Source organism: Rhinolophus sinicus, linkage group LG14, assembly GCF_036562045.2.
Source record: "Rhinolophus sinicus isolate RSC01 linkage group LG14, ASM3656204v1, whole genome shotgun sequence".
Lineage (NCBI taxonomy): Eukaryota > Metazoa > Chordata > Mammalia > Chiroptera > Rhinolophidae > Rhinolophus > Rhinolophus sinicus.
The window spans coordinates 36020251-36027404 of NC_133763.1; the positions used below are offsets into that span (position 1 = coordinate 36020251).

The 7154-nt window shown below is 39.7% G+C and overlaps 1 protein-coding gene across 3 annotated transcripts in view; it reads left to right on the forward strand.

Moving 5' to 3' along the window:
* TRMT13 (tRNA methyltransferase 13 homolog) overlaps positions 1-7154 on the forward strand; it is a 74394-nt gene that overhangs the window by 41775 nt on the left and 25465 nt on the right. The window lies entirely within an intron of this gene.

Here is a 7154-nt window from a genome sequence, read left to right on the forward strand (position 1 = left end):
CAACCTTTATCTCTTCAGCCTTCCAAGATAGGAGTTAATTCCTAGGTCTTTAAAAAATTATGTATGTATTTTTTAAATTTATAATATATGCACATGGACAAAAGCTAATGACCCCCTCCCACCTCCAGCCATTTAGTTCTCTTCTCTGAAGGCAATCACTATTGCCAATAACTTGTGTGCCCTTCCAAAAATGGTCAGTGAACATGTAAGCATAAATACGCGTATGTCTATATGTATTCTTTAAAAGCACACACACGTGCTGGCATGCACACACTCAAATGGTAGCATACAATATCATCGTTCTATATTATGTTTTCTTCACCCAGGACATCTTAGAAATTGTTTCATATTAGTATATTTAAAGTTGCATCATTCTTTTTCATGGCTACATAGCATTTTGGAGTGTAGGTAGATGATCATTTGTTTAGTCACTTGGGCACTTTGGCAGTTCTAGTGCTTTTAAATACCTGCTTATTCCATAGACATTCGCTAGTGCTTCTATAATGATTAAGCTCTGAAAGTAATGGGACGGCTCAAGATCACAGGAAGAGTGAAGAAGCTGTGGCCAGAACCAAAACTCTAACCTCCCTGTCCAGACAGTTTGCACCAACCCCCACACGTGGCTTCCTTGAATATGTTCATAAGTCAACAATGAAATTCAGGGAGGGGTTTCTTTCAGTTAAAAAAATATTAAATTGTCGTTTTTTATAGACACACACACATACACACATACAAAACTTCTCTAAACCAATCAACAGTGGAGACACAAATATTATATGAAAGCCGTTTATTCTATTGCTCACTAGGAATCAGCCAATAATTCAAGCTCATTGGAAATGATTTTAAAATCTTCATTTGAGAAAAGCATGCTGTGAGTCTAAGTAACCAATATGTAATTTAGCAAACAAAATACAAGTGAACAAAACATAATTTCTCTTACAAATGAAGTGTTTGTCATAGTTTTTCCCATTATGTAAAGATAGTTCACATGAAATAGAGAATATAAGCAATAGTCAGAATATTAAGCAATTTCCAGGGTAATTTAAACCTGAAATTAGATGAACAGAGTATGAAAGTCATTATATAATGTCTTGCTTCAAAAGAAAAAGCAAGAAAAACCAATACCTTAATCACGTAATAATTGCGTTGGCTTCCTATATACTGAATGAGTATTTGTCCACATAACAAAATAAAAAGATATGTTCCTTCTGCTTTTATATTTATATACTACTTTTTAGTTCTACAGAAATAAAGGCTACACTGAATTTTAAACTCTTTCACTGGATAATACTTTATTTCTAGGCTATTGACCCAACCTTTGAGAATCTATTGTATGCATTTCAAAAGGCAATTTTTTTTTCACATTTCTACAAAATACTATGCAGAACTCTTAATATCTAGTAAAGATGGAAGCTGTGAGAATTCTTAATGTATTTATAAAGTATTACAAACCAAAAAGAAACATCTTATGGAAATACCATTCTATTAAAATTAAATGCATTGCATTTATATGTCATTGTATTTAATATTCACAAACTTATTAGGAAAACTAGTGCAGTAAATGACAGTGGTGGTTTTAAAAAATTATGCCATCTCTGTGATAGTTTGTCCTGTTCTGTCCAAGGAACATTTGAACCAATGCGGCCCTTCTAATCTTATGCCAAAACCACAATGGGACGGTGGTTCATGTTCTTGTGCAATTTGTGAAGCCCTTGGTTTGCAGAGTTGTTAGTGTGGTGGCTTAGCTCATCAACTTCTCTCTGTCGTACTTGAATATTTAATGTTTCAAATTGTTAGTCACAGTCTGATTTATATTCATCCCTGCAGTTTCCATTAACTTCTTTACACCTGCCATCAACTTAACTTGCCCTTGTTACTGCAATTAGTACTCTGGCTGCATTTTTTCCAGGAAATTCAATTGCTAGGTTTTTCCAGGTGATTGCACTCTTGCAACTTCTGTACAGACTTTATTATAACCCTGATTTTTTTTTTTACTTAACTTTTTTACCACATTTTTAGAACTACCATCACATTTTTAGGACTTTCCTCTTTATTACATTTTTAGAACTATTTACCACATATTTAGAACATATTTAGAAGCTTGTTGCAGCAAACTTCAAGTTAAATAGTTAATTGCAAGTCTCACACAGTGTAACGATGGCTCGGTGGGGACACTGGGTGCTTCCTGTTGGAGGAGATGACCCTGAGATGAGCATGAACCCTTCTTTCACTGTCCCCACTTTCCCCCATATCGAACCTAAATTCTTGATCTCCCATTCAGGGCTCTTGTCTGTTAAAACCCACAACAGCTGTTCCCCATGCTTTGCATTGTAACATTCCATGTGGCATTCAGCAGAAGCCTGATATAGGTGGTCTCTTCATAACAGAATCGCAATTATACTTGTCATTCTTTGGTTGTTTTTGTGGCTCTCCTCTCGACTGTCTCCAAGTTCTGCTCAGTTGTAGCAAGCTGACCTAGAGTTCTCTCACAAGGGTCTGACTAGCACGCGTTAGCTTATGGTTAAAGCCCTCTGCTCAGTACTAGGACTGCCTCATAATGAATTCATTTCCGTTTAATTCTGAGCTTGCAAACATCAAAGATTCATGCTACTTTCAGTGTTTACTTAAGTGGTCATGTTTTGTGTAGCATAAAAGAGCCTGTAGTTATTTTGATGGGCTAACGATGATAACAAGAACCATCTCAGGTTTAGCATAAATAATTCAGAGTTGACCTGGTCTGTCTGATGAGGTGTCATGAAACAGATGGTGACCTTGAGATGCTAGAGTGAAAACAAGTGCCTAGAGCTCAGGAGGGAAGTGGATCCAAAGAGAACTATTTAGGGGACATCTGCAAGAGAGATGTAGCCAAACTCTTTGCCAAGCACACTGTGATTGCAAGTGAGTAGTGGGGAAAGAAGCCAGAATACAAGGAGCATCCAGAGCAGCTCTGGGAGTCTTCCTGACTCCCTCTTTCCCTTCTGTTCTGCTGTATGGAATGTGGGCGTGATGGCTAAAGTACTGTCCTGGACAGTGGGGACAGGTGTGACAATCAAAGGGATGGCAAAACACAAAGCTGTAAGGAGCCTGGGCCCGTAAGGGCTTGATGGGGCAGAGCCACCATACCAGCTAAGGACATCTACGTGAGAGAGATATGGGGTTTGTTGTTGTTTAAGCCACTATTGGTTTGGGTCCCTCTCAGGTGTGGCAAAATCTAACTGATGTACTACTTACTGTGAGGTGTTGTCATGAGGATTAAGTGAGGCACAGATAAGTGTTGAGTGTGGTGCCTGGTGCATAATAGACAATAATGTGGGTTTCTTCCCTCTCTGTTTGTACCTAAACAGTACACAGCAGCCTACACAGTGTCACCACCAACATGAGAGTAAAATTATAGGAATTTTTTTCTAGCAAAAATTGAGACCCATGGAAGACTTCCTTCCATTTTCCCTCATCCTTTGCTCAGAAAAAAACCAACTTGATGGAACAACTTATCTTAAATACAATCTAGGGAATTCTTGGTAGGGGATAAAACCAACTTGATGGAACAACTTATCTTAAATACAATCTAGGGAATTCTTGGTAGGGGATAAACTTTGGCAGAGACTGTATTGCATGATATTAATATCATGGGTTGTGCAGGAGTATGATTGAGAAGTTGACTTTAAAGACATGTCTTGTGTTTCCCGTTTCTGCCACTAATTGTGGGGCCTTGGGCAAGTTATCCTCTCTGAGACTTTGTTTCCTCAACATTGAAATAAAAGAATAACAATATATAAGGTTGTGAGGATTAAATAAAATAATTAAGATGTTTGATTTAAAATGTTATGTAAAGTTAGCTATAAATAACAATAGAGCAATAATAATCATAATGTTGAAATGTGATTATGAATATGGATGCAATTGCTTTCTTAAATTCTTTCTGAAAGTGACAGGGCATAAATCAATAATTCACTAAGTCAATAAATTAGGTAGTTTCTATTTTTGGCAGAGTAAATGCACCTGCCATGTTCTGTATATGCCATGTTTTGCCATATAAATAATGTTTTACAGTTTGGCTGTGTTGTTTCCCAGTTGGCATTAGATGAATCATTTAATCATATATTATAATGGTATAAGTGAATCATTTGCAATAAACATTTTAAAAAGCAAAATGATGACCCAAGTTCTATTAAATCTCAATGTGCTTGAAGGCTAAACACGCTGATTAGCAAAGGAATTCCAACGTACTGTAACAGACACATTACACGTAGAAAGTAGAACTCTTCTTTGCCCCAAATTTAAAACAAATGTCCTACCAATTGTAGGGAAGTTGGAAAAAATTCCTTTTCCTCCTTTAGATACTTTTTCTTGTAGCAAGCAAAGCCGTTCGGAGGCATTCCACAGTCGGAAGAGCTGCGTCATGGACATGGTTGTTCCGTATTACGTTTCACTGGGTTATTGGTTGTGCTTCATGCTGTGTTAGAACTTCATTAAACAAATATAATCAAATCAAGGACAAATGTTAATTCTTTTTAAGTTACTCAGCACATCTGAGCACCAGGCAATTGAGTTGGGGCTCCTGAAAAGGTTCAGAGTCCAGTGAAGACAGACGTATTCCTCCAGCTGCATCACTGCCCGGGTCCCGTCTGAGGCAGGCACAAAGCAGAGAGAGGAAACTAAATATTGATTCAAAAGTGGGGGGGGGGGGGGGGAGGTGCAGTCAGAGGAGTTTTACAGGGGGAGGTGACTTATGTTCTGGGTTTTCTTCTGGTGGAGTCGAGTGGAGGAACAGGCCCAGCAAAAGCATGTAAACGAAATAAACCGCATGCTGCTTCCAGGTTCGCAGTGATGGGAGCTTAGGACAAGAAAGAGCATAAGAATGTCTTGTGAAATCCGAATCCTGTGCTTACCTCTTTCTATTTTTTGAGTGTTTGTAGTTACAGGGCAATTGACATCTGGGAAGATAAGGCATAGATGGCAACAACTGAGACCTGATGCTTTCCTCTGGAAGCCTCAGAATTTTCCTTTGGTCACATCCTGAAGCTTGTGATATCCTGCTTGTGCTTTGCTGCACATCACCTTGAATACCTGGGTGACCACCGCAGGCACTCAGGGGACCCAGTCTCGGGTTTTCACCTTCGTCCCTTAGGCAGCATCTCTGAGAATACCCGGTGGCTGGCTTTTCTACAGTTTGGTTCCAGTATATAAAGGTAGGCTCAATATGAGAGAACAGTATAATACTGTATGTCAATTATATCTCAATTTAAAGAGAGAGAGAGAGAGACAGGATGTCTGTGGGATCCTGTTCTAAGATGAACTAACATCATGTTGTTTTAATAAACTACTACTGCAGAGAAGTCATAATACCAAAAACTCTTTGACTGAAGAATACAGGCCTTGGGCAGGCTTTCAAACTGCTGAGACCCACAGGACATGTGAAAACTCTTCCTCATAGCCTAATAACACCTACGCCTCAATCAGCCTAAAATCATGGATAATCTGAGCATTTGAAACATGAGGTGAGACAGTTTAGTTTTTCACACTTCTTCTGAGTATATTGATCCCATCTATTATTTAAACTGTGACTCAGTTTCCTCATCTTTAAAATAGGGGTCATCATCATACCTACCTTATAAGGTTTCTGAGGCAACTAAATGAATTCATATATGTAAAGCATTAAAAGTGTCTGCATTATTATAGTTATTGTCTCAATTTTTCCCTCACTACCTATGTGGCCAGCATATAGGCTAGATGACTCACTGATGTTACTTTAATTAGAAGCTCTTTATGTGCATTCTGAAAGTATTACGCTTGGATGATGCATTCCTCCCATATTGCTCCCCAAATGTTCTAGGGTCACACCAGGGTCATCATTTGCTTGCCCCATGAAAAGCAACATATTAACCGTAACCTTTTTTTTCCCCCAAAGATATTATTGGGGAAGGGGAACAGGACTTTATTGGGGAACAGTGTGTACTTCCAGGACTTTTTTCCAAGTCAAGTTGTTGTCCTTTCAATCTTAGTTGTGGAGGGCGCAGCTCAGCTCCAGGTCCAGTTGCCGTTACTAGTTGCAGGGGGCAAAGCCCACCATCCCTTGTGGGAGTCAAACCAGCAACCTTGTGGTTTAGAGGATAAGCTCCAACCAACTGAGCCATCTGGGAGCTCAGCAGCAGCTCAGCTCAAGGTGCTGTGTTCAATTTTAGTTGCAGGGGGCACTGCCCACCATCCCTTGCGGGACTCGAGGAGCTGAACTGGCAACCTTGTGGTTGAGAGCCCACTGGCCCATGTGGGAATCGAACCAGCAGCCTTTGGAGTTAGGCGCTTGGAGCTCTAACCACCTGAGCCACCGGGCCGGCCCCTGGAACCATAACCTTTTAAAGAACTTGAATGGCTTGGGTTTGTGTAGCTTAAGGGTAGAGTCTCTCTTATTATTAGACATGTGGTTTGTGAGGCAGGATTTGTGAGGCATGGGCTAGGCTGTTAAGGAAAGAAGCAGGGATCCAACCTCAGTACAAAAAGAGCTAAAGCACTGTTAAAAACTGACTGGAAAGCACTGCTCTTCATGTTATTGCCACAGATCCACTTCTGGCAAAGGCTTTCATCACCAGCCAAAGCTCTTGCTGTGAGGGCAGAAATGTCATCTATCTTATTCGTCTTTATCCACAATATCTATCCCAGGGCCAAAACTGAATGTACTACTCAATAAATATGTGCAGAATGAACAAATTAATTAATTATAAGGTGAATGTTAAACATCCTTGGAAGATGTCAAGGACAGGTTTGTAGTTATTACAGGGGAGGGCTGGTATCTTTTTCTCAGACCACAGTTGACTTAGAAGTCAGTATGGAAGTCCATCGTGTGATCTACGGGATACGCTTTGACTAGAAAGCCATGGGAAATGCCCCAACAGGCCTGTGAGCTTCCTGGACAAAGAAACTGTCACTTCCTTCCTACATAAACACTTCTTGAGATGTTTTAACATAGGTACATGGACATTAACACCAGTTCTGGCTTCTGTCCTTCCAAATTCCTTCCCAGTTGTTTGCTTTTTAAAGTAAGAATGCTGTACTTTATGAATGGAACCTTGGTTTTCTTGCTGGCCACTTCCAGCGATAACCTTGGCTTCTCCTCCATGTACATATAGCACCTCCCAACCTCCAGACATATTGGTTAG